A 25,803-nucleotide genomic window follows, 5' to 3' on the forward strand; every position below is an offset into this window, starting at 1 on the left:
TCTAATGAGATATGCTTCTGACAGATATAAGTAGGTATTTAATGGCTAGTTTTTTCTTTAAACCTCTTGTTTAATTCCAAATGTATTGGGTCCAAGCAACCTTGTAAGAAGTAAATATTTCAATTTCTTACAACACAATGAGTCAATAATGAGAATACATAGGAACAAAAGCAGAATACTTTCTCCAAATTGTTGTCTTTCTCTCTAAACTTCACAGTCAAAATAGAATTGTGTTTGTTGCTTTATGTTTTTCTTGATGAACCAGAAAGAAATTTATGGCTGATTTTTTGTCAGTCCTCTTGCAATAGGAAGGGAAAGATCGATGTTACTCTCCTTGATTTCTCTAATACCAAAGCTATTGTTTTTCTTTTTAGTTCTAGATGCAACTCAGAAATCCAAGAATTAGAGTATTATTCAACTCTAATACCGCACAATTCAGGCCAATGAGAGGGATACCTGTAGGTGGAGAATGAGGGTATCAGCATTGTATACCTGAAGTATAGACTCCCCTCATTAACCTTCCATAATCGGCTTAATAAATGAGGATAGGAAGTGAAGGCACAAAGCATGCTTGCTTAAGGACAGCGAAGTCCACAGAACAAAGTCAGAGAGAGATAAGTCTATGGTTCCCTGATTTCAATTCAGTGATTCTTCCTTGAATAAGAAGGAGAGAAAACTTTCCTCAGGAGCTACAGGCAGGGAAACATTCACGCTGGTGCTCAACAAGCCGGTGAGTCCACCACATATGAGCTGAAGTGGGAAGATAGAAATAGGAGGGGAAGGTTTCTACATCACATACCAGGTTCTCAATCTGGTTCTCAGCTTTTTAATTTATTTTCTGATATACACTGTGGCCACCAGTGGATAAAAATGTCCATCGATTTCCACTTTTGCTTCTTTCCTTCCCCCTTCCTTCCTTCCCCCTTCCTTCCTTCCTTCCCCCTTCCTTCCTTCCTTTTCTTTTTTTCTGCTTTTTAAAAAATGTATTATTATTACATACATAACAAAATTTACCGTTTTAACAATTTTTAAGTGTACAGTTCTCTAACATTAAGTACATTCATATTGTATCACAACCATCACTACCATCCATCTTCAGCACTTTTTCATGTTTCCCAACTGGAACTCTGTACCCATTCAACACACACTCCCCATTCTCCCCTTCTCCCAGCCCCTGTCAATAATCTTTCTACTTGATCCCCATTTTCAACAACACTTATTGTTATCAGACTTATTAGTTTTGCCTATCTAGTTGGTGCTAAATATTATTTCATTGTTATCTTATGTTTCTTTTTGTATGATTGAACAACATTTTATAAGTGCATTGACAATTTGTTTTCATTTTTGTGAAAAAACTAATTTAATATATCTAAATGTATGTATGCTTTATTGAGAATATAATATATACATATAATTCATGTATGATATAATTCATTTCAAAATGTACAGTTCAATGATCGTGATTATATTCAGTTATGCAACCATTATTACAGTCAATTGTAGATCATTTTGACCACTCTAATAAAAAAAAATACTCATTAGCAAAAACTCCACAGTTCCTCCAACCTCCCCAGCCCTGAACAACCATTAATCTATATTCTGTCTTATAGAGTTTCCTATTCTGGATATTTCATATAAATACAGTCATAAAATATCTACTTTTTTCTGAAATTAGCTTCTTAGACTTAGCATAACGTTTTCAAGGTCCATCAGTATAATGCTATATGTCAGTACATCAGTCCTTTTTTTGGCAGAATAATATTCCATTGCATGGATATATCACATTTTATTTATCATTGTCAACACTCATTATTTGCCTTTAAAATTATATCCATTATTATCTCATTGTGGCTTTGATTTGAGTTATCCTAATTACTAATGATGTTGAATTTTGAATAAAAGTATTTTATTTAGTTAGTAAGACAGAGACAGGAAGAAATCTAATGAAGGATAAACTATCAGGCAGATAGACACTCTGCAACTGGATTTACATTATTTTGTCATCAAGGCTTTTTTTTCTGATATTTTAACCCTATAAATTAGACATCATCATCATCATCATCACATATAGACTTTTTATAGATATATATCTACCTGATTAACAATTTTTTGTTTGTTTGTTCTTCATGTTTAACCACCTCAGTCTTCTTTCTGGGATCATTTTCATTCTCCCTAAATAGCAATCTTTAGAATTTCTGTTATTGAAAGATCCTTGGCAATAAACACTCAAGATTTATTCATCTAAAAATTCTTTATTTTGTCCTTGTCCTCAAAAATACTTTTATTGAGTACATAATTTTAGGTAGACAGTTATTTTCTCACAGTAGTTCAAAAATATTTTACTATTTTTTGCCGTTCTTTGTTGCTTTTGACAAGTCTGTTATCAAAATAATTGACTTTCATGGGTGATCTATCTTTTTCCACTGCTATTTTTATGAGCTTTTCTTCCTTTGTCTCTCTTCCACTTTCTTTGTCATTTAAAAAAAGAAAAATACTATAAGTAGCATTGCTGACTACTATTAATGAACACCTACAAGGTACCAGGTACTATACCAATATATGTACTTCTTTCATATCATTAATTTTCATGACATTCCTGTGAGCTACTATTAGTAGGCTCATTCTACAAATAGGAGATTAGGCATGAAGTGTTAAATTCTCAAGGCCACACAGCCAGAAAGTGCTAGAACAGGCATGGGACCTGAGTCTTTCTGATTCCAGAAGCTGCACTCTTAGCAGATTTGCTCTCTTGTGAATTTTTACCCCTGCCCTCTCAAACACTCCTTTTGAACCTCACCTGAGCTTAAAATAGGATAGGTATTTCTGATGATAATTTATGTGTGATTCAACGAATATCTCCTGCTAAGCTAAAATGAGTCACTTTAAAAACCACACTCTTAGAAATAGATGGAAACTGTCATGGGATTATGGTGTCGAAAATCTACCACTAGGATTTTACAACTGTTTTAGTAATTTCATTTTTAGAAAGTGGAAAATTTATTTCTGAAAGCTATTGTCATCTATTTGCTAAGTTCCCTATGTTTATTTGACTATATTTTTGCACTTTACAAAGAGACTCAAATGAAAATACTCTTTTTAGTTTAAAATTTTTATTTTAGCATGAAGTTGTTTACATATTCATTAATTGTCACAATATTTTGTGTTATTATTTAATAATTATTTTCGTGACTTTACTATCCAATTTTGTTATTTTATTTTAAAATAATTTACAGAAATTCATTATATTTATATAGTATCAGCATATGATGGTTCTTTACCTTTAGGAGATCAACAGAATACATTAAATAAAACAGTGAGGATCACCAATTCTGTGCTTAAATTATTATTTCTGATTTTGGCCACACAGTACAAATATTTTTCCTATAAATAGCAACTTACTCGATTAACTGAAAAAAAAATAAAGTATAAAAGAAATGCAATAAGCTGCATTCTTTACACACATCAGTTGTGTAAAATTTATATCCTATCTAATAGAAACAAAGAATGTACTCATCTTAGTAAAATAAAATATTTAAATTTAGAGTTAGAACACTAGTCACCCTAAAGTAAGGTTAACCAAAGACTAGTTATTCTATTTGTTTACATTTTTTAGACACTTGTTTCCTCCAAAACTCCTATACTTAGACCATATTTAGACTCTAAATATACCATATAATTCCATTGTTGAAACCCATGTATCTTCTTATCCTTCAAATCTTGAAGTTCAACTTCAGTTCAACCAAGTCAAATATTCTAGAAGCTTTGAACTGATGCAATTTGCTCTCTGGAAATATCTATTATTGGTATCACTAAATATTCAATGGTTACATTTAATTAAATTATTACAGTAGCCACAACTGCATATTTGAGTATCTATTCTACCTAAAATGTTTGTAGCAACTGGGCATTAATCATTATAAGTTCTCTTTATCACAAGCACTAAAGTGCTGAAAATTCTTCTAGAAACTGTCCTAAATTCTGCCTCTATTATGTACACTCATTGACTTCCTTTGTAAAGTCCCTCATTGTCTCTTGACCGAACTATTGCCACAGCTTCCTAATTAGTCTCCCTGCACGAGTCTTTCTACTACAACCCATCTACAATGCAGAATCCTAAAATATCTTCATAATAATCCTATATTTAAAGAGCTTTAATGGCTCCCTGTTGCATCCTTGTTAAGGTTATAATCATATTGTCTTTGCAATCTCATCTCAGCATAACTCCCCATAGACCTCTGGACCTCTTTACATATTCCTTCGAAGTATCCAGCAGTGAAAGCAAAGTAAACATTTCCCATCTTCTGCATATATCATGACTCTAACAATAGATTGTCTTTTCACATTCTGTCTCTTTCTGTATATTTCATCATCATCTTTACTTGACCAATTTTTACATATCTTTCAAGAACTAGCTCAAAATTAACTTTCTTAGTGATACCTCTCTGGATACTCCCAGATAGTTTTCCATACTCTCCTCTATGTTTCCAAAGCACAAAAATTAATTTAAAATGTGCCATATTTTGTTGCAATTATACACTTACATATCTGTCTCTTCCACAAGGTTGTGAATTCTTTGAGGATGGAAACCATGTCATATTCATCTTTGTATCCTTTGTCTTGAATAGTTTTATGGATGAAAAAAATGAAGAATGATCAGAGTTTCTTTGTTATAGTTTTTGTTAGATAGAAATAGCAGCTACTCTGATCCTTTATGTCTAATAGTGATGACCTTTGGATACATCTTCAGCATTAAAATTCTATTATTTAGAGAAGTGTCAAAGGTATAGGCTGGCTTAAGTATTCTCTATTGTATGATCTCATGACAACCTTGTCCTAAGATTGCACATTTTTAACTTTATTGACTTAAAAAATGTTATGGTCTGTTTTTTCCTTATGAACTGTAAACGTTCTGTAAGAGCAGTTATTATTTCTAGCTAGCTCATCAATATATCTGTAGGACTTTAAACAGTGCCTGACAATCAATCGAGTTTATTGAATTAATTTATTAATTAGGTAATGAGTTAATGGGCAGTGAACTCAGAGTTACAAGTGTGGGTTCCATTTTCCATCTCAATCATTTTCTAGTTCTTACAATGCCACTTTTAGAGTCTCCAAAATTGCATTTCCTCATGTATAAAATGAGGCAAAATACCTGCCTTCTTATATTACAAGGTCTAGAAAGATCAGGGGAGAAAAGATGTATAATCAACTTAAAAACTGGAAAAGATGAACAAATATGAAGTATTATTACTCTTGCAAGGAACAACATGGCACTATAAGACAGTTCAGCAAAAATTAAGCTGGTGCTTTTTTTGTATAATTATAAAACATTCTTCTCTTTACAGCAGATCCTGTTGATTTACAAATTTTAGGAACCAAGTTATAGGAGTGATAACTATTCATTCTTTTCTCTCCAATATAATTTCTAGACAAATTGAAAAAAGGCAAAGGAACCAGATTGTTATGAATTGAATGTGTCCCTTCAAAATTCACATGTGGAAATCCTAAGCCCCAATGTGATAGTATTAGGAGCTGGGGTCTTTGGGAGATAGTTAGGTCATGAGTGTGGAACCTCCAGGAATGGGATTAGTCCCCTTATAAAAAAGACCCCACAGAGCTCTCTCACTCCTTTTATCATGTGAAAACATAACAAGAAGATGATAATCTGTGAACCAGGATGCAGGCTCTCACCAGACACCAAATCTGCCTGCACTTTGATCTTGGACTTCTCAGCCTCCAGAACTGTGAAAAACAAATGCTTGTTGTTTAAGCCACCCAGTCTATGGTATTTTTGTTGTAGCAGCCTGAATGGACTAAGACACAGATAAACTGAGATAACGAGTTATTATTGATAAAGCTGAACTGGAAAATACGGCTTGGATCTATAGCCAAAACTAGGCTTTCATAATCCTTAAATTACCAGAATAATATGCCTCCAAAAGTACCTTAATAAATGTATCACACATAAGCAGAAAAAGCATAATTTCTGAGGATAAGCTGCTTTAACAAGAGAGATCTCAGATAAGACTCATGAGCAGGCATCCAGTTCCTTCTCCCAATCTCCCTTAGCATCTGTTTGAGCAGTAGGTTTGGATAAGAAAAGACTAGACTTTTAAAAAATTTTTCCTGTGTTTTCCTTCTGGGAGTGAAGAGACAATTCTTCCTCACAAAGGGAAACATGAGAAATGAAAAATAAGGACTTCTCTCATAATCCTGACAAGCTTTTTGCTCTCTTACGTGGACATCCTGTTTCCACTTTCAGTAGCCCTCACACCAAATATCACCCACTGATCTTTTATGAATTTTCTAGCACCCATTATTGAACAGTTCAGACTTTTGACACAAAAGGCTTTGATATTGTTAAGGAAAATGTATTAATTAAAGTAAATACATGTTCCCACTGTACCTCAAATTGAAAATTCATCCTTATTCTAAGTTCAAATTCAAATAGTGCCCCGCCATATGGTTTGTTACGGACTGAATGTTTGTATCCCCTGCAAATTTATGTGTTGAAGCTCTAACCCTTAAACTGATGGTATTTGAAGATAAGGCTTTGGGGAGGTACTTAGATGGTGTCATGAGAGTAGGATTATCATGATGTGGTATTAGTTCCTTTATAAGAAGAGACAACACAGAGCTTGCTCATGTGCTCTCTGTGCCATGTGAGGACATGATGAGAACCTGGTCATCTATAAGCCAGGAAGAGAGCCCTTTCTAGAACCTGATCATGCTGGCACTGTGATTTTGTGCTTCCAGCCTCCCAACTGTTAAAAAATAAATTTCTGTTGTTTAATCCACTAAGTACATAGTATTTTTCTATGGCAACCCGAGCAGACTAATGCATGGTCCAAGATAGTTCTCTGTATTTTTTATAGAGATCTTTTGATAACATCAGTTACCTTGATATTGAACTGATGTTTCATAAAATGATCCAAACTTGAAAATGGTAATGCCCTTCTGATAACCAAATATCAAGGCAGAAATTAAAATCCAAAAATGTAATCACTTTATTATTGTCAATGTTCAAGATATTAAAAGCCTAACATTATTAAAACCTAAAAGAGGGGGCTTCCCTGGTGGCGCAGTGGTTGAGAATCCGCCTGCCAATGCAGGGGACACGGGTTCGAGCCCTGGTCTGGGAAGATCCCACATGCCGCGGAGCGACTGGGCCCGTGAGCCACAACTACTGAGCCTGCGCGTCTGGAGCCTGTGCTCCGCAACAAGAGAGGCTGCGATAGTGAGAGGCCCGCGCACCGCGGTGAAGAGTGGCCCCCACTTGCCACAACTAGAGAAAGCCCTCGCACAGAAGCGAAGACCCAACACAGCCAAAAAAATTAATTAATTAATTAATTAAATAAAAAAAAATATGTACTTAAAAAAAAAACAAAAAACAAAAACCTAAAGGAGGGTAAGAGCTCAGTTTGTTTCTAACCAACTTCTAGTTCTTACTCTTGGGTAGGGGTCTCATTCAGATTCTCTGTGTAGAGCAAGGGTAGATGCAACCAGTCAATCTCTCCAGAGAATCTCATGTATTTTACTTCTTCATAGAGCATATAATACCATCATAAAGCTGGTTCTGCAAATAGTAAAATTAGAAAAAGTTAATCTTAGCTCCCAGAGAAATTATCACAGGAAAGATAAAGTTCCCAGACTCTGGTTAAGATGAAAGCAGAATATGACGAAAGAAAGGTGGACAGACAAAATGTGGCTTTCAGCCTCATCACAAGACTGATCAATTTGCCCTAGGTTTGTGGAATATATGATCTGTGAGATCAAATCAATTGGGGAAAGTATGACTACATATTTGTGCTAGTTTCCTATTGTTGCTGTAACAAATTACCAAAAATTTCATGTCTTAAAACAACACAAATTTTTCTCTTATTGTTCTGGAGGTCAAATTCTACAGCGAGTCAGCAGGACTGTATTCCTTTGGAAGCCCTAGGAGAGAACCTGTTCCTCGCCTTTTTCAGCTTTAAGAGACCACTGCATCGCTTGACTTGACTGCATCACTTCAACATCTGCTTTTCTATCATTCTTCTCAGAGTCTGACTCTCCTGCCTCCCTCTTATAAGGATCCCTGTAAGGGTCTTATATTGGGCCCACCCAGATACATCCAGGAAAATTTTCCCATTTGAAGATGCTTAACTTAGTCTCATCTGAAAAGTCCATCTGCCATAAAAAGTAATGTATTCTGAGATTTTGGAGATTAGGACATGGATCTCTGTGTGGAGCCACTACTCTGCCTACCATTTGAGAAGACAAAAAAAGGGCTGCTAATGTATAATTATCTCTCATTAAGTGTTCTTTGAAACATACCCATCTTCCAAAGAAACTAGAATTTTGCCCTCAGGGCATCTATTATTTTGAAGCCTTACTTGACACTCCCTTATAACATCAGCTTCTTAATTCATTTTCTACTTTAAGCTTTGTGTCTCTGATGCAGGCCAATAGTGAATTGACCATGGGACACAGGAACACAGGATGCACCTTATCTCATGAGTACTACCCACTAACAGAGTGTTACACTTGCTTACTCCAAATTCCCAACATCCTGCTTTGATCTCTGCTCCAGCTAGTTATAAAGGCACCTTCCAGTAGGTTATCCATAATTTGTACTTTTGCATCATTTGGGGAATCATCAGCAATGTACTCCCGAGCCAAAGCTGCAGTTGCTATACCTGAAGCTCGTGCTCACATGTGTCTAGGGAGGACTAATATCTCTGCCATGCATTCTCCACTGGAATTTTTTTTCATTTACTCATTACCTTTAATATTTTCCAGGTCTTAAATAATTTTTATTATTTCAATGGTAGAGCATTTTGTCCATTTATTTCTACTATATTCCTTTCTACTAAACTACTAGACTGTGACTCTAGTGAACATTTCTGATTTTGGTCTCCAAATATTTTCAAGAAAACTCAAATGAAATTTTTAAGTGGTTTAGCCAGCATCTCAACTTTCCAGTAGGGCTGGAAATATTTACTGAGTTGGACAGTTTTTTTCCCCTTGCTTTATCTTTATTTGTGCACCCAGACTTTTTGTTTCTCAAAAGTATTCCATTAGACTTTATGTTATGAAGTCTCTAGTAGTAATAGCTATGAAGGTAATGAACTCTAGTTCTCTCAGTCCATTGAAATAAATCTTGTTCACCTTCACCTTCTTGAAATGGGTAATAGTACCTAGAAGGGCTTTCTCACGATACCAATGTTGCAAGAAATCAATAAAACTTAAATGGATTGTATTGAAATATTTGTATAGCAAATGTGAACTAATTTTCTCTCTGGACTTTTAAACATTCATTTCAGTTGTTACCTCATATAACTGTTTCATTTTAAGAAACCATCAGGGTAAACCATTTACTGCAATTTATTAACCATGGTTCTCTGTGACAAGATGATTAACGTATAGCTGTTTCATCAAAATCATTGGTTTAACCTCTATACAGGCTGTATATCATAATCATAGCTAGCTGTTATGAAAATATTTATTATTGGCTATAAGGGGTCTTTGGAAAGCGACTATAAAGGGATAAGTGCAATTACATCACTGCTGTAGGAAAACAATAATTGAAAACGTATTTCACACTCTGAGTCTTCATTCCATTAAATTGGTTAATAAAAATAAATCAGAACAAAATATCTATCTTATCAATGTTCTCCATTTATGATTCTGCGTAAGTGATGCAAAGAGTCATAAGTAAGAACAAAGATAAGGAAATAAATTTTCCAGGTAAACATAAGTAAATTTGTATGAGAAGTTTTTGGTTGATTATGTATTTCCCTTATATACATTTTCAATCATCATGAACATAATTATATTAATTAAGTTAAAAACTTCAAAGACATTCCAGTCAAGATGATTCTGAGAGTTCAAACATTAATCAACTACTTGCAACTCCAAACAAACAGCAATGATAGAAATAAATGTTTAATTACATTTAAAAGGCATAGCTGTGTATAAGAGCAAGCTATACATCTCCAAGGACAATGTATTAACATGAAACACAATGAACATAAAAAGAACAGTGACTGACAGCTAACTCTGTGTGCTTACTGGACTCTTGGAAATGAACCCAGGAAAAGGTGGCCTGGAGTTTTTTTTCCTTCTGAGTAAATAAAATGGAAAATAGTCCACACATGTCAGGGGATCAGAGCCAGACTGAAGGTGGAATCAGTGGCTTCCGTCCTTCTAGCCCTCCTGGGAAAGGATGCTGAAAAGAGTCGAAATTGTTGCCCAGTCTAAAGTTTGAACTTCTACCTGAAGAAAGCAGAGAGAGTTGCACAAATAGACTTTAGCAAAGCTGGTAAATACACCAGATACATTTCAATTAATATATGACTCTCAGGGGCTGAGAGTCTCAATAAAAACTGTTTCAAAGATGAGGCCTCCAGGAGGCTAGGTAGGGGCTACAAAACTGCTAGATGAGGAGGGGATAACTACCACTCAAATGAGATAAAAATTAAAGTTTTAAAGTACAAGAAGAAAAATAAGTGTAATATATGCAATAAAAGGTAGTCCCAAATTGAACAACTAGGAAAATTTATTCTTGAAGCAATACAAATAATAGAACAATCTTAAAGGATTTAAAAAGGAATTATTTCTTTATACAATCCTGATGAGAGTATAAAATGGTACCATTACCTTGAAAAACTGGCCGTTGATAAGCTTAAGGAAATTAAACATCCATAGCCTTGTGACCTAAACATTCCATTTCTACATATTTATCCAAGCTAAATAAAAATATATGTTTAAAAGACTAATATAAGAATGTTCACAGATGTATTTATAATAGCCCCAAACTGTAAACAACCCACAGAGGAGAATGTATAAGCACACTGTGGTTAACTCATACTATACAATACTACTGTATCAAACATCCATGTTGTAAACTGCCCATGAGGGCCACATGGCAAGGAACTGCAGGTGGCTTCGGGTAGCTGAAAGTAGTCGTGGGCAATAGCTGGTAGAAAACTGGGGCCCTCATTCCTACAATCGCAAAGGAATTAATGCTGCCAGAACCAGTCAGCTTGGAAGATGTCAATATCTCGGTGAGAAGTGCACCCCTGGTCCACAACTTGATATCAGCCTAGTAAGACACTGATTAGAGAATCCCATAACACTGTGCTCTGTGCTCAGGTATCTGGCCTGCAGAAACTGTGAGATAATAAATTTGTGCTGTTTTAAGCCACAAAGTTTGAGATAGTTATACAGCAATATGAAACTAATATAGTGAGAAATCGTGTATGTGCTATTCCTTATTACACTGAAGGTTCTAGCCTGGGACTGCCCACTAAACTTCCTGTGATGATGGAAATGTTCTATTTCTACGTTGTACAATATGGTAGCCAGTAGCCACATATGGCTATGAAACACTTGAAATGTCTCTATAGCAACTGAGGAACTGAGTAGTTAATTTTATTTAAATTTAACTAATATATTTAAATAGCCATATATGGTTGGTGGCTAAATATAGTGGACAGTTCTAGCCAATGCAATAAGTAAATAAAAAGTCTAAGTCATAATTCTTATTAAAAGTTACACATTTTCATAATGACTAGACTGCTTACATAGACAATTAAAAGCAACAAATGCAAAATATTAGAACCCCTCAGGGAGTTTTATGATTTGATATGTATAAGAAAGGAATGCAAAAAAATCAACACTGTTTCTATTCACCAGTAAAAGTCAAATAGAAATTGAAATTTTAAAGCAATCCTGTTAAAAATAGCAACTAAAGTTATAATCTGTATATAATTCCAGCTAAATATAATAGGAGAATTTTATGTAGGATATTGTAAAAAATTTGTGATGACTATAAGTCAGAACTAAATAAACTGAGATATATTTTTCATGAATGGGAAGACGATACCATAAAAATGTCATATCTCCCAAAATCAGTCCATAAATTCAACATAATCCAATCAAATTCCCAGCAAGCTTTTGGTAGATATTTACAAATGGTGATCTCACCAATACTAATGATGTTATAAAAATGGAAATAATTGCGGTGTTAGTGCAAGGATAACAAATACATCAGAAAGAAAATATCACCTACAGATAGATATAAGACAACTTTCTGTATGATAGAGGTGACATGAAAAGCAAGTGGAGAAAATATTGACTATTTAGTAAATGGATAATTGGATTATCCATATTGAAAAGCAGAAAATTATATCCCTAACTCACACAACATACTATAAATTAATTTCTAAGTCCCACATTTTAGAAGTAAAATTGAAACAACAAACACAATAAACAAACAATAAAGAGGTGCACTATTACTTCAAGCCAAGGATGAACCTCTTAGACAAGACACACAAAGTACAAACCCTACAAGAACAGATTGATAATTAGACATTACATTGGAAAATTTCTGTATGGCCAAAGATACCATAAACAAAGTCAATAAATCAATGACAGTGGATGAACCAGAGCGAATGAAACTTGTACAGGTATACCTCTATTGCACTTCTCAGACACTGCATTTTTTACAAATGGAAGGTTTGTGGCAACCCTGCACCAAACACGTCTATCAGTACCATTTTTCCAACAGCATTGGCTCACTTCGTGTCTCTGTCACATTTTGGTAATTCTCACAATATTTTAAACTTTTAAATTATCATTTACTTGCTACGGTGATCTGTGATCAGCAGTGTTTGATGTTACTATTGTTAATTGTTTTGGGGCACCAAGAACTGCCCCCATATAAGACAAATAATTTAATTGATAAATGTTGTCTGTGTTCTGACTGCTCCACCAACTAGCCATAACTCTGTTTCTCTCCCTCTCCTCTGCCCTCCCTATTCCCCGAGACACAAAAATATTGAAATTAGGACCATTAATAACCCTACAACAGTCTCTAAGTGTTCATACGAAAGGAAGAGTCTCACATCTCTCACTTTAAATCAAAAGTTAGAAATGATTAAGCTTAGTGAGTAAGGCATATGGAAAGTGAAGATAGGCAGAAAGCTAGGCTTCTTGCCCCAAACAGCTACATTGTGAATGCAAAGGAAAAGTTCTTGAAGGAAATTAAAAGTACTACCCCAGCGAATGCACGAATGATAAGAAAGCCAAACAGCCTTATTGCCAATAGGAAGGAAGTTTTAGTGGTCTGGATAGATCAAATCAGCCACAACATTCTGTTAAGCCAAAGCCTAACCCAGAGCAAGACTCTAACTCTCTTCCATTCTATGGAAACTGAAAGAGGTGAGGAAGTTGCAGTAGAAAAGTTTGAATCTAGCAGAGGTTGATTCCTGAGATTTAAGGGAAAAAGTCGTCTCCATCACATAAAAGTGCAAGGTGAAGCAGCAAGTGCCGAGGTAGAAGCTGCTGCCTGCAGCAAGTTACACAGAAGATCTAGCTAAGATAATTCATGAAGGTGACTACACTAAACAATAGATATTCAAGGTAGATGAAGCAGGATTCTATTGGAAGAGGATGTCATCTAGGACTTTCATAGCTAGAGAGGAGAAATCAATGCCTGATTTCAAAGCTTCAAAGGACAGGCTGATTCTCTTGTCTTAGGGCCTAATGCAGCTGGTGACTTTAAGTTGAAGCCAGTGCTCATTTAACATTGCAAAAATCGTAGGTCCCTTAAGAATTATGCTAAGTCTACTCTGCCTGTGTTCTATAAATAGAACAACAAAGCCTGGATGACAACACATCTGTTTACAACATGGTTTACTGAATATGTTACGCTCACTGTTGAGTTCTACTGCTTAGAAAAAAAATGATTCCTTTCAGTATATTACCACTCATTGACAATGCACCTGGTCACCCAAGAGTGCCAATGGAGATGTACAAGAAGACTCATGTAGTTTTAATGCCTGCTAACACAACATCTATTCTGCAGCTCATGGATCAAACAGTCATTTTGACTTTCAAGTCTTATTATTTAAAAAATACATTTCGTAGTTCTACAGCTGCCATAGATATTGATTCCTTTGATGGATCTGGGCAAAGTAAATTGAAAACTTTCTGAAAAATATCCGCCATTCTAGACGCCATTAAGAACATGGGAAGAGTTCAAAATATCAACATTAATAGGAGATTTGGAAGAAGTTGATTCCAACCCTCATAGATCACTTTGAGGGACTTAAGACTTCAGTGGAGGAAGTAACTGCAGATACGGTGGAAATAGCAAGCAAACTAGAATTAGAAGTGGAGCCTGAAGGTGTGACTAAATTGCTGCAATCTCATGATGGAACTAATGGACAAGGAGTTGCTTCTTATGGATGAGCAAAGAAAGTGGTTTCTTGAGAAGGAAACTACTCGTGGTGAAGATACTGTGAAGATTATTAAAATGACAACAAGTATTTAGAATATTACATAAACTTAGCTGATAAAGCAGTGGCAGCATTTGAAAGGATTGACTCCAATTTTGAAAGAAGCTCTAGTGGGTAAAATGCTATCAAATAGCATTGTATGCCATAGACAAATCATTTGTGAAAGGAAGAGTCAATCGGTGTGGCTGACTTCATTGTTATCTTATTTTAAGAAATTTCCATAGCACCTCAGCCTTCAGCAACCACTAGCCTGATCAGTAAGCAGCCACCAACATTGAGGCAAGACCCTCCACCAGCAAAAATATTACAACTTCCTGAAGGCTCAGATGATGGTAAACACTTTTTAGCAATAAATTATTTTTTGATTAAGGGATGTACATTGTGTTTTTAGACATTATGCTATTGAATACTTAACAGACTACAGTACAGTGTAAACATAATTTTTATATGCACTGGGAAATCAAAAAATTTGTGTGATTCACTTTATTGTGGTGGTCTAGAGCTGAACCTGCAACATTGCCGACATATGCCTGTATTACAAGTATCTACATAGGTAACCAAAGATGCTGAGTGTAAAAAAGCAAGCTGCAAAATGAAATATTTAGATAAATTTTAAATACCATAATCAATACTTTATGGAATCACACAGATTTAATAAAGGTATAAAAACATAGACTGTAAACATGAATCAAATTTAATGCCTGCCTTCGATCATGGGGAGAAATTAATGGGATAAAGAAGTTCAAAGGCATCTGTATTGTTTAATTTGTTTAAAAGAAAGGAGTGTAAACAAATATGGCAAAGCTATAGCATTCATTAAATCTGTATGCTTGCAACAAGTTGTAATATTAAAATTTCAGTGTGCTGTCTTCTCCTAACTATCTCTTCAGCCAATAACACATCTTTCCTCATTTCTTCCAATTATAATATTGATGGACTGCTTGGGGTGTCTAGTACTCTCTATTTTTATTGTTTTTCTCAATTTTCACATGTAAATCAGTTCTCACAGACTATGTCTGATCATTGTATTCCTTTCCCATGACCTACACTAGCCCGTCTTCAACTAATGCTGGAATATTTATGAGTCTTCAAGTAGTTTTTCTGCCTTCTGTTATTCCTATTACAACTCAGGCTACATCTGGTTCCAAGAACACTTTTCCTTAGGTGGCATTTATTCCTCTTTAGTCACTTAAATAAACTTATGGTACTTCCCTTTCCCTGTGGTCTTGAATTTAAAGTCAGGAATTCAGTCTATATTTTTTAGACATTGCAAATTTAAATGCTATATGTAATTCGCCTTTTATTTTCTAACAATTTCTCCCACATGGATTTCTCTCCCATTCTTTTCTGCCAAATCATGCCCATTACTCCTTGAAGTACTGGCCAATAAGAATTTTACTCAAATTTAGCCTACTTTGTGTTTATTCAGTGAATATTTGTTAGTTACCTAATAAAGACTAGTGCTAGAGCCATAATATTCATAAGAAAGACATGATCCTTGCCCTTAATAAGAAACTTATATTGATATTTGTGCAGAAGTACTTGGTTCCTATAGGATGCTACTGTCTCTTGGGTATATGTCTTAGCTCCTGAATCAGAGTGTTAGTTACTTTGAGATTGTAAGCTGGTTTTCTCTTCTTTCCTCTAATCTGCTATCCTGTCATCCACTTTAAAAAAATATATGTAAGTAGCAAATAATTGCTAATTCCCTTAACAAATCTAATCCCCCTCCTTGCGTGTGCCACATTCCACGTGTTATGCAGGGAAGTAAATCTACTGAATCGTGCCTTGTGTTCAGCCTTAAACTTCCCCTGGGCATCTAGTCTACCTAGCACTTGTTAAAGTTGGATGCTTGAAACAGGTTGTAATATTAAAATTTCAATATTCTGTCTCATCCTTGGTCAATAACATCTCTCCTTGATTCCTCCGATTATAATATTGGTTGACTACTTGGAATTTCTGGTCTACTACTATTTAATTTACTCTTACTGTTTTTCTCCATTCTCACATGTAAATCATCTGACTCCAAAACACCTACTTCATGTGGTAGAATAGATCTCAGGTGGACTAGATGTAGCTAAAATTCTTGCTCTCAGGAAGATCTATCTTTTAGGTTTACATCTTAGAATGCCATTATCATTAAAGTCGGTTCAATCTCTTGGAATTTGCCTCAGCTTGCATCTTACATAGTTACCAAGCCCTCCTATGTTGTACTTATACTAAATGCTAGCATTGCCTCAGGAAAAAATTGTCTTTGCTTCCTTGTTAAATTTGATTTATTATCTTCAGAGCCCATTTCATTTCACTACTGACTAATCATAAAAAAATGAAAACAAAAACACATGCCCAGCAGGGCCTAGATGTTTTCGAACTCATTGTATAAAGTAGAGGACACAGAGAGAGGGTGCAGCTCTGGGCGGCAGCTGCAGAGCCAGCATCTGGGCTCCACGATAATCACCTCTAGTGAATAACACCAGAGAAAGAGCAGAATCACGGCATGCAGTGAGCCTCAGACACCTCCATCTGTTTTTGAGACTGCACCGTCTTTATCAGGGTTGCAACTTGTGACATCTGGCAGTTTTTCTTATACTCTCTTTTCCTTGAGAGAAGAAAAAGAGATACAATAAGAAATGTCATTACTGGCCAGCAGCTGGAAGATATTTGTGATTAAATTGCTGTATGTTTAAAGTCTTCAAATCATGTTTGTATGGCTGAAGGGCAGGAACTTGAAGGTGAAATGTTTATAAATAGATACATTTGTTCATTACTCCTATGGTATATAAATGTGCCAGGTTGCTATCATTTTTTTAAGGTTCTCGCAGATAGCAGTTTTTTGAACACTCGCAACTACAAACATGCTTATACATCTCACAGTGTTCACAAATAGATGAAGGTAAATCTGAATGACATTCAAACAATGTGTGTGTAAATTAGCAGGTGGATGAATAGTTGCCTAGCTACTAACAAGCATAGTAAAATAAGTCAGCTTCTTGGTTACCTTCTGTGGTAGATAGTATTATTAGTCTCCAAATATTCACCACCCACTTACTTACACCTGCCCCCACTCATGGGAGAAGTATAATTTCATGCCCCAATGATGTTGGGCTTTGCCATGTGACTTGTCTTGGCCAATCAGATTTGAACAGATATAACGGATGCTTCATCTTATCAGAAGTCGTTAGAAGTATTGCAGGTTTCTGTCAATCACCTTGAACTTCCGCCTTCTGCCATTACAGCAGTACATTGTGGTAGTGGCTGATTTTTCAGCCTGGGTCCTGCTCATGTGGAGCAAAGCCAAACACAGAAAGATCTAGTGGCAGCCCACCAATTCCAGCAAAACCCAGCCAAGTGAAGCCAACCCTCAGCATTTGTGTAACATGAGTGAGAACTAAATAGTGTTGCCAACCTTTGAGATTTTAGGATTGTCTCGTGCTGAAGAAAAAGTTGCTTGATATAATTCTATAAAAGAAAAAATTCAGAAGGATCCAATGGATCAGTAGTTAGTATATATGAATCATTGAAAAACATAATGAATTGTTAAGTACATGGGTTTTTTGAACCCTAATAAGGAGAGTATAAAACTCATATTTACAAGATGATTTTTATATTTTCTGTTCATTTTATATGAAAAGAAATATGATAGTTTATAACATGGTGCTCTTTCATGCCCATCAAGAATGATTTTATCTCACTAATGAAGGGCAAAAGTGATGAATAAATGCTGCTTCTAGAGTAAAAGTCACCTTATGCTCCAGAAAATTAATGTATTACTGTGACAATTTTGTTCTGTATTAAAAATGTATCATCCTTGAATCAGAACCTCTTTGCTTTAGAGATTAGTATCTCACCCTTAATATTAATTTAACTTTCTAGAAATATGACTAGAAATTGAATAGTACAAAAAATAATGAGAAAAAATTAATACAGAAAAGATTCATAATTTATAACAAACAAGTATTACATGTGTTCAGCTCAATAAAGATGAGTGTGAAATCAAGAAAATTGTAATCAAAGATAGTTCATTCTATAAAAATAAAAATATATGGGAGAACACTGATTAGAAGAGAAAATTTAAATCTCCAGATATTATTCATGTAGCTTATTGGAAGTCACAAAGTGTGAAGAAAATAAAGTGTGCAGTTCCGGTGGCCAGAAATGGCCATGGCACTTGTAGTTGACAGCTGTTGGTTTTGCCTGCTCAGCTCTCATTCTCACTTTTCATGCTAAAAAATTCTAAATTTGGGGTGGGGAGCATTCTCTTTTTTTCAGTTTCGGTAACCCAGGTGCTATGATGTCAGTCCTCTTTTAGATTTGGGCAATGTGAGCCCAGTAAATCAGTCTCATGTCCCTGGCCACAAGGATTTCTTCAGGATTAGTATCTGATCCAAGAGAGAATAATCAGAGGAAAGAGGAAACTATCTCCAGCTATTGGAGTTGCAAGAGGGTGGGAAGGAGCCAGACTCAAACTGCTGGCATAAACCTGGTCAGCATAAGTGGATAGCCAGCCTGACAACTCCACCAATACAAGGCAAAACTAAGAGATGGAGAGGGCAAGACCAAGTTCTGATGATGTCATATGACCCTTCAGAATCCAGTTATGCCTGATCTTTGTTTTTGTTTTTCTTACAACTCCAATCCCTGAATGATGCAGGGCTCCTGAGGGAGCTTGAGGCATTTGGAGATGAGTATCTTGCAAACAGACTTTCTGCTAATGTCTATATTTGAGTAAAACCATTAAGAAAATGTTTCATAAATTGTTTAATTTTTGTGATGTCCCTTAATTTAAATGTCAACTTTGCAACTATGTCCTCTACAGGGATTTCAGCAAATGGCGGGCTGAGGGGTAGGGGGTGGAGAAGCATACATATTAGGATTGTATTAGAAAAATCTTCTTTGGTTATATTGATTCACCAGATAAATGATCTCTATTTTATATTTTAATTTCAAAAAACAAGTCATCTTTTCAAATTAGCAATTCCAGTAAGAAGTTTTGCATCTTATTTCTATCTTTGACAAAAATCAAACCTATAGAAAAATTGGAGGAATTTTACAATAGGTACATATGCAACCAGTACATAGCTAGATTTACACATCAATATTTTTTTTCGAAATTGTTTTCTTTCTTTAAATACATGGACATATTTTTTTTCATTTCCTGAACCATTTGAAAGTAATTTATAGCCATTCTATAATTTCTCTAATGAATATATTGGCATGGATCTCTTAAGAATAAAAGCATTCTTTCTTATAACCACTATATCAATGTCATATCTAAAAAATTAATGCTATTTTAAAAATACAACCTAATATGCTGCCCATATTCATGTCTTAATTGTTCTTAAAAGTTTTTAGAATTTTTTTGGTAAAACTCCAGGATCCAATTGCAGTTGGCGAATTATATTTGGTTTTTTTTTTATCTCTTTAGTTTCTTTCAATGTTGAACTGTCCCTCTATCTTTTAAATTTCTCATATATTGAATTTTTTTGATAAATCCAGGCCTTTGATCTGTTAGAATGCATCACATTCTTGTTTTTTCTTATTGTTTCCACATGAATAGATTTAGATTAATAATTTTGGCAAGAATAGTACAGAGGTGTTATTATATGTTTCTTACTGTTTCACAATAATAAGAACATTGTATCAGGTTGTCCTATCATTGATGATACAAAGTTTGGCCACCAAATCATTCATTTGTAAAGAGCCATTTATTTGTGTTAGTAATTGTGTTAGTAATCTCTTGTGTTATATCTTGAAGAGGTAGAAATATCCTTGTTTCCAACAACTTTTCACACAGCGGTTTCAGCATCTATTGATAATGCTTGTCTGACTTAATTTTTACATTAGAGGTTGAAGATGTTTATTTTTCTGTCATTCCTTCCACATTTATTGGTTGCCATTCATCTGTGAATCCTTATCTCCATCCCTTCATCCTTTCCATTTTCTTTATACCCACCTTCAAATTAACCATTTGCATTATTTACTGTTTATCCTTTCTCTGTGTGTGTAATATATTACATATTACAATTATATATGCATATATAATAGGATATACACGTATATATATTTTCTTATACAAAGGGTATCATACTATATAAACTCTTGATGTATCTGAGTTAATTCAAAGTTAATTTCAAAGCTAATTACCTTTTTATTATATGACTGAATAGTACTCCATTGTGTGGCTGTTCTATATGAATATATCTTCTATGAATGGGTATTTAGTTGTTTTTTTTTTAACATCTTTATTGGAGTATAATCGCTTTACAATGGTGTGTTAGTTTCTGCTGTATCACAAAGTGGATCAGCTATATGTACACATATATCCCCGTATCCCCTCCCTCTTGCATCTCCTTCCCACCCTCCCTATCCTGGTATTTGGTTTTTATTCGAAATTTGCTATTTCAAATAATGGTGCAATGAATAACCTAGTGTATTCACTATTTTGTATTTGCGGATATGTATATGCAAGGTAGAGCCTTAGAAGTAGGATTTCTGGATCAAAGTGCAAATGTACATGCAATTTTGTTAGATATTGGCACATTGTGTTCGACAGAATTTTCACCATCACACGCATAGCCTCCCTCATTATCAACATCACTCACCAGAGTGGTACATTTGTCACAACTGATGAATTTATATTTGACATATCATTATCACCCAAAGTTCATAGTTTATCTTAGGGTTTACTTTTGGTGTTGTACCTTCTATGGCTTTGGGCAAATGCATAATGACATATATCCATTATTGTAATTACATACAGAAAATTTTCACTGTCCCATAATGTCCTCTTTGCTCTGCCAATTTATCCCAGCCTCCCCAACCCCCTGCAAGTACTGATCTTTTCATCATCTCCTTAGTTTTGCATTTTCTAGAATGCCATATAGTTGGAATTATACAGTATGTAGCCTTTTCAGATTGGCTTCTTTCACTTAGTAATATGCATTTGAAGCTCTTCCATGTATTTTCATAGTTCATTAGCACTTTTGTTTTTAGCATTAAATAATATCCCATTGTCTGAATGTACCACAGTTTATCCATTCACTTACTGAAGGAAATCTTCGTTCTTTCCAAGTTTTGCTAATTATGAATAAAACTGCTATAAACATCTGTATGCAGATTTTTGTGTAGACATAAGTTTTCAATTCATTTGGTTGAATACCAAGGAGTGCAATTATTGGATCATATGGTAAGAGTATGTCTAGATTTCTAAGAAACAACCAAACTGCCTTCCAAAATAGCTGTACCATTTTGAATTCTCACCAGCAATGAAGGAGAATTCCTGTTACTCCATCAAATCCTCACAAACGTTTGTAACACATTAGAAGCATAAAGAAGTCCTGATATGTAATCCTGGGAATAGGTACAGAAGCATAGATCATCCCAAGATCATCTCCTCCATCTGGAATGGAGAAGAAACTACAGTTAAATGGATGTTCATGTCTTGGCAATGGCTGACCAAAGAGCCTCTGAGTATATATTTATCATGATTATCAGCAGCACTGGGCATTTAGTGCAGTGATCTATGCTTTATTGATCCCATTGTCATGACTTAGGCACAAGTCAGTGGTTACCATGGCCCAGCAAGAAGTCCTGGGTTAGAGAATATGTGATACTGCTTGTGAGAGAGCCTCACCTGGGAACTCCCGGAACTATTGGGAGAATCCTGAGTGTTCGTATTCTGCAGAGTGGGTGCATATGGTGCAGAGGAATACTATTTTATAATTTTTAATTTGAGTCACTTTTTCTTAGAAGAAAAGAGAGAAAATGTTATATAAGAATACCCTTGAAATAACACTAATGTATTAAAAATTGTTGCACGAATAAAAAATTTAACTACTCTCAGTAATAAATTAGTTCCAACTTATCACAAAACACCTGGACACTTGGGACAGTGTCCTTAAGAACCATTGTTCTAGAGAACTGATTCTCCATTGTTCATATTTGGCTCGCAGTGCTTCACAAAGCGCCTGTCATGTGAAGGGCTTAAATGTTTTAAGCACATACATTAGGACAGTTTTGGATGTGTCATTGAAAAATCAACTCAAACTGACTGAAGTAAAAGGGGAAACTTACTGGTTTCCAGAACTGAAGAGTCTAGGAGTAGCACTAGCCTCAGACAAAACTCTATCTGGCTACTCAAATGATATCATCAGTTTTTTTCTCTCTCTCTCTCCCTATTTTATTTGTTTTTTTTCTCCATGTACTGGAACGATAGCCAGAGGGCTCTGATTTTCCTGCATACTCATTACTTAATAATTCTCATCCTGAGAAATGGAGCCATGACAGACCTTAGTTATGTGCCTATCATAGGGCAGAGAGTGGACCGGTGACCAGGACTAAACACAATTTCCATTGAGTATCAGAGTGTAGGTTCCATAACATATGTTACACCAACCAAAGATATTGTCCTGACACTTAAATGAACAATAGAATTTATCTGTGTTTTATCCTGGATTCATAAAGTAAGTGAAGAGCTTTTAAAAAGAAATTGTCTTCATTAATGATAGTTCTGCATAAAGAACCCAAAAACCTAAAGAAGGAAATAAAAAGGCACTAAGCTATGCATTAGGGAAATAACAAAAGTATAAATTATTAAATACACTGTAGATTTTGTATTTTAAATAGCCAGATTTATGACATGGAGAGTTTGGGAGAAAATCATTAAAGTAATCTTTAATTCCTATAAAGAATTTTTAATCTATGTTTCAAATTTCAAGAAGATCATAAGATATTTAATATTAAGAGATTTAGTCGAGTGACTCAAGACATTTCTCCAATAATTTTAAAAGACTAGTGTTGAGAGAACAAGATTATTTTACCTCCTTTATTAATGCATTTGGTTTTCCTTATTCTTCATAAAGCATATTAAAAATGGGAGAGAAAAAAAGATTTGTAGTCATATACTAAATTCAATACAGTAGTGTAATTGCAGATCAATCTTGTTCTTAATAATAACATATGGCCTTCTCTAACAGTATGAACTTTAGGCATTCTATTAACATTCAAGTTTCAAATATAAATGACTATCAAGAGTTTGGTCTCAGTTGAGGGAATCCAATCTGCAAGATTTTATCTATAAGATCTATCTTTACAATATTTATAGCATAACTTTTTTCCATAAAACTATTAACCTAAGTTTGTTGTATATTTTATTGTCCTTTCTCCAAGGCAAGATTTTATTCTAAATGTTATGTATACATATATCAATACATGAACAGTCATTAGTATACGTCAAGCAATTGTCAGAGTAAATGCTGTCAAAGAAAAATCCATCATTTTCAACAGTACTTATGACTAAATCTATTTTTAATGATTAAACCAATCTTGTTTTTTATACTATCAATATGTTTTCTAATATTTAGGTTCTCATACATGAAAATAACTTATCTAAACTTCTTTCTGTACTATTGATTGATTGATTACTTGCTTAACCCAGAGTCATGTTAAAAATTTTAATGGGAAGAAATATACTAAGTCCATCATTGTAGGTATAAGTATGGTCTATATATTTCTGGAATTCATCAGTGACCTCAGTTTTTTAAATGTACTAACTTCATCCTTAACCACTGATAAACTTTCAGATGCTAGAATTTACATCCAGGAGCTCTGGTACCCTTCCTTCTCTGTTCAAGGTATAGACAATTTTGATTTTCCTAGAACTTCATTGCATGCATGAACTTCTATGCCCTCAAAGACACAACCTGGCTACTTTGCACTACAGTTGTAGCTCACTCCCTCTCCCACATTCAGCACCCATCAATTCATGGATATAGATGAGAAAACTTTGTTTCATCTCACCTGACTTACATTCTCTCTCCTCCTCTGCCCCTAGCCCTATGTTGCTGCTGCTTATACTTTACTTTCCAAGATTTCTGAAACTCCTCACATCATGGGGCAACCACGACTTGCTTAGTCTGTTCTCAAGTTTTGTCTACACATTCTTAGTTTTCCAATTACCAAAGGTAAAGGACCTTCATTCCTTTTACTAACAGTTACTATATTATTGCTCTCTTTCTTTAATACTTTGTTCAGCAAAAGGTAATTTTCTTCTCCTCTTTTCAATCAGTCTCCAAGGCTCTATTTTCAGTTCTCTGAGTCCTTCATCCACTCTATGGCCATTTTAAGTTTTGGCTTATGATATACTGATGAGTCAAATGGCAACTGCATATGTAAGAACTCATGGAATGAACAGGATTTTAACCATATAGCCATGCAGGATCCACAAAAGTGGGTCCTTCTTAGCACCTTCCTCAATTGGGACAACTATACTTTCAAATCTGAACTTTTTGTCAGAATGTGAAGATTGGTGGGAATATTTGAATATTAATAATATATTATACTTGAGGAGTTTGAGACTAAATTAACATGAATCATATATGATCATATTAGAAAGCTTAACACTATTTTACTGTTCCATTATGATGAGTTATTATATAACAGGAAACACCTAAGTCTGCCACAAAATTCCTGTACAACAAAGGCTTATATCTTCCTGATGCCATTTTGCCCTTCAGAATGATTCAGAAGTTTCAGCACTGTTTGGGCCAGGCCAGGCCCTGTTATCCATTTGAAAAATACCAAACACACTAAGAGTTTGGGTTGCAGTATATGGCCTTTTAAAAATTTAATTAGTTATGTAATTTCTCTTGAGGAAAAAAAACTGGCTTCTTTCAAATAATTATAAAATATATGGTGGTAAGGAAGAAATTACCCTTAACTCAGAAACAGTGATAATAGTCCTGATAAAATTCACAAAGTAAGAGCCTTCTGGCCCTTGTGACTCCAGGAAGTTCCATGTTTTCCTTCTTAAATCACTTTCAAGAGAAAACACATTTCCAATTTGATTGAGCAGAATGTCAAATACTGATGGAACTATGACGTTAAGTAGTGGGATTACTGTGCTTAAGGGGCAGTGCCCAAGTATTGTCCACTGTTACTCATTCTTCATCCATGCAGTGAGCAGAGCTATGTAAGGTCTGCCATCAGCAAGAACCATGAATTGTAACTCTCTTATTTCACTTCTAGCCCACCCTCTTCCAGGGAGGTGGTTTTCCAAGAAATTTCTATGCATATTAGTCATCTATATTTCTCTTTCTCCCCACAAGTAAAGCAGAGTCTGATGGGTCCAAGATTTAAATCTGAGTAAATGAGTAAATAGAAACCCTTCCTTGACTATTATCCAAGAGCCGCTCACACCTCCAACCTAGAAGCATGCACGGAAGTTTCCAAAATTGAGTAGCTTTTGAAAGTGGTACTTTGATTCCTATTCAGCGACTCTTCTTTGTAAACAGCTCCTTTAGATTCTTGCATTGAAGGTGGGGGCAGTAAGGGAGGTAGAGTGATGGTTAAAGGCGATTGGCAGAGTAAGATTCAGGCATCACTTAGTTTTAAGCCACAAAGCCATCATTTACTATCAAAAACATCACCTTTAATGGCTTACATATAGCAACTGGTGATGATGAATGTCAGTTTGAAGTACAAGTCAAGCATTTTGTGAGAAGAGGCACTAAAATACAAA

Source organism: Eubalaena glacialis, chromosome 12 (genome assembly GCF_028564815.1).
Source record: "Eubalaena glacialis isolate mEubGla1 chromosome 12, mEubGla1.1.hap2.+ XY, whole genome shotgun sequence".
NCBI classification, from domain to species: domain Eukaryota; kingdom Metazoa; phylum Chordata; class Mammalia; order Artiodactyla; family Balaenidae; genus Eubalaena; species Eubalaena glacialis.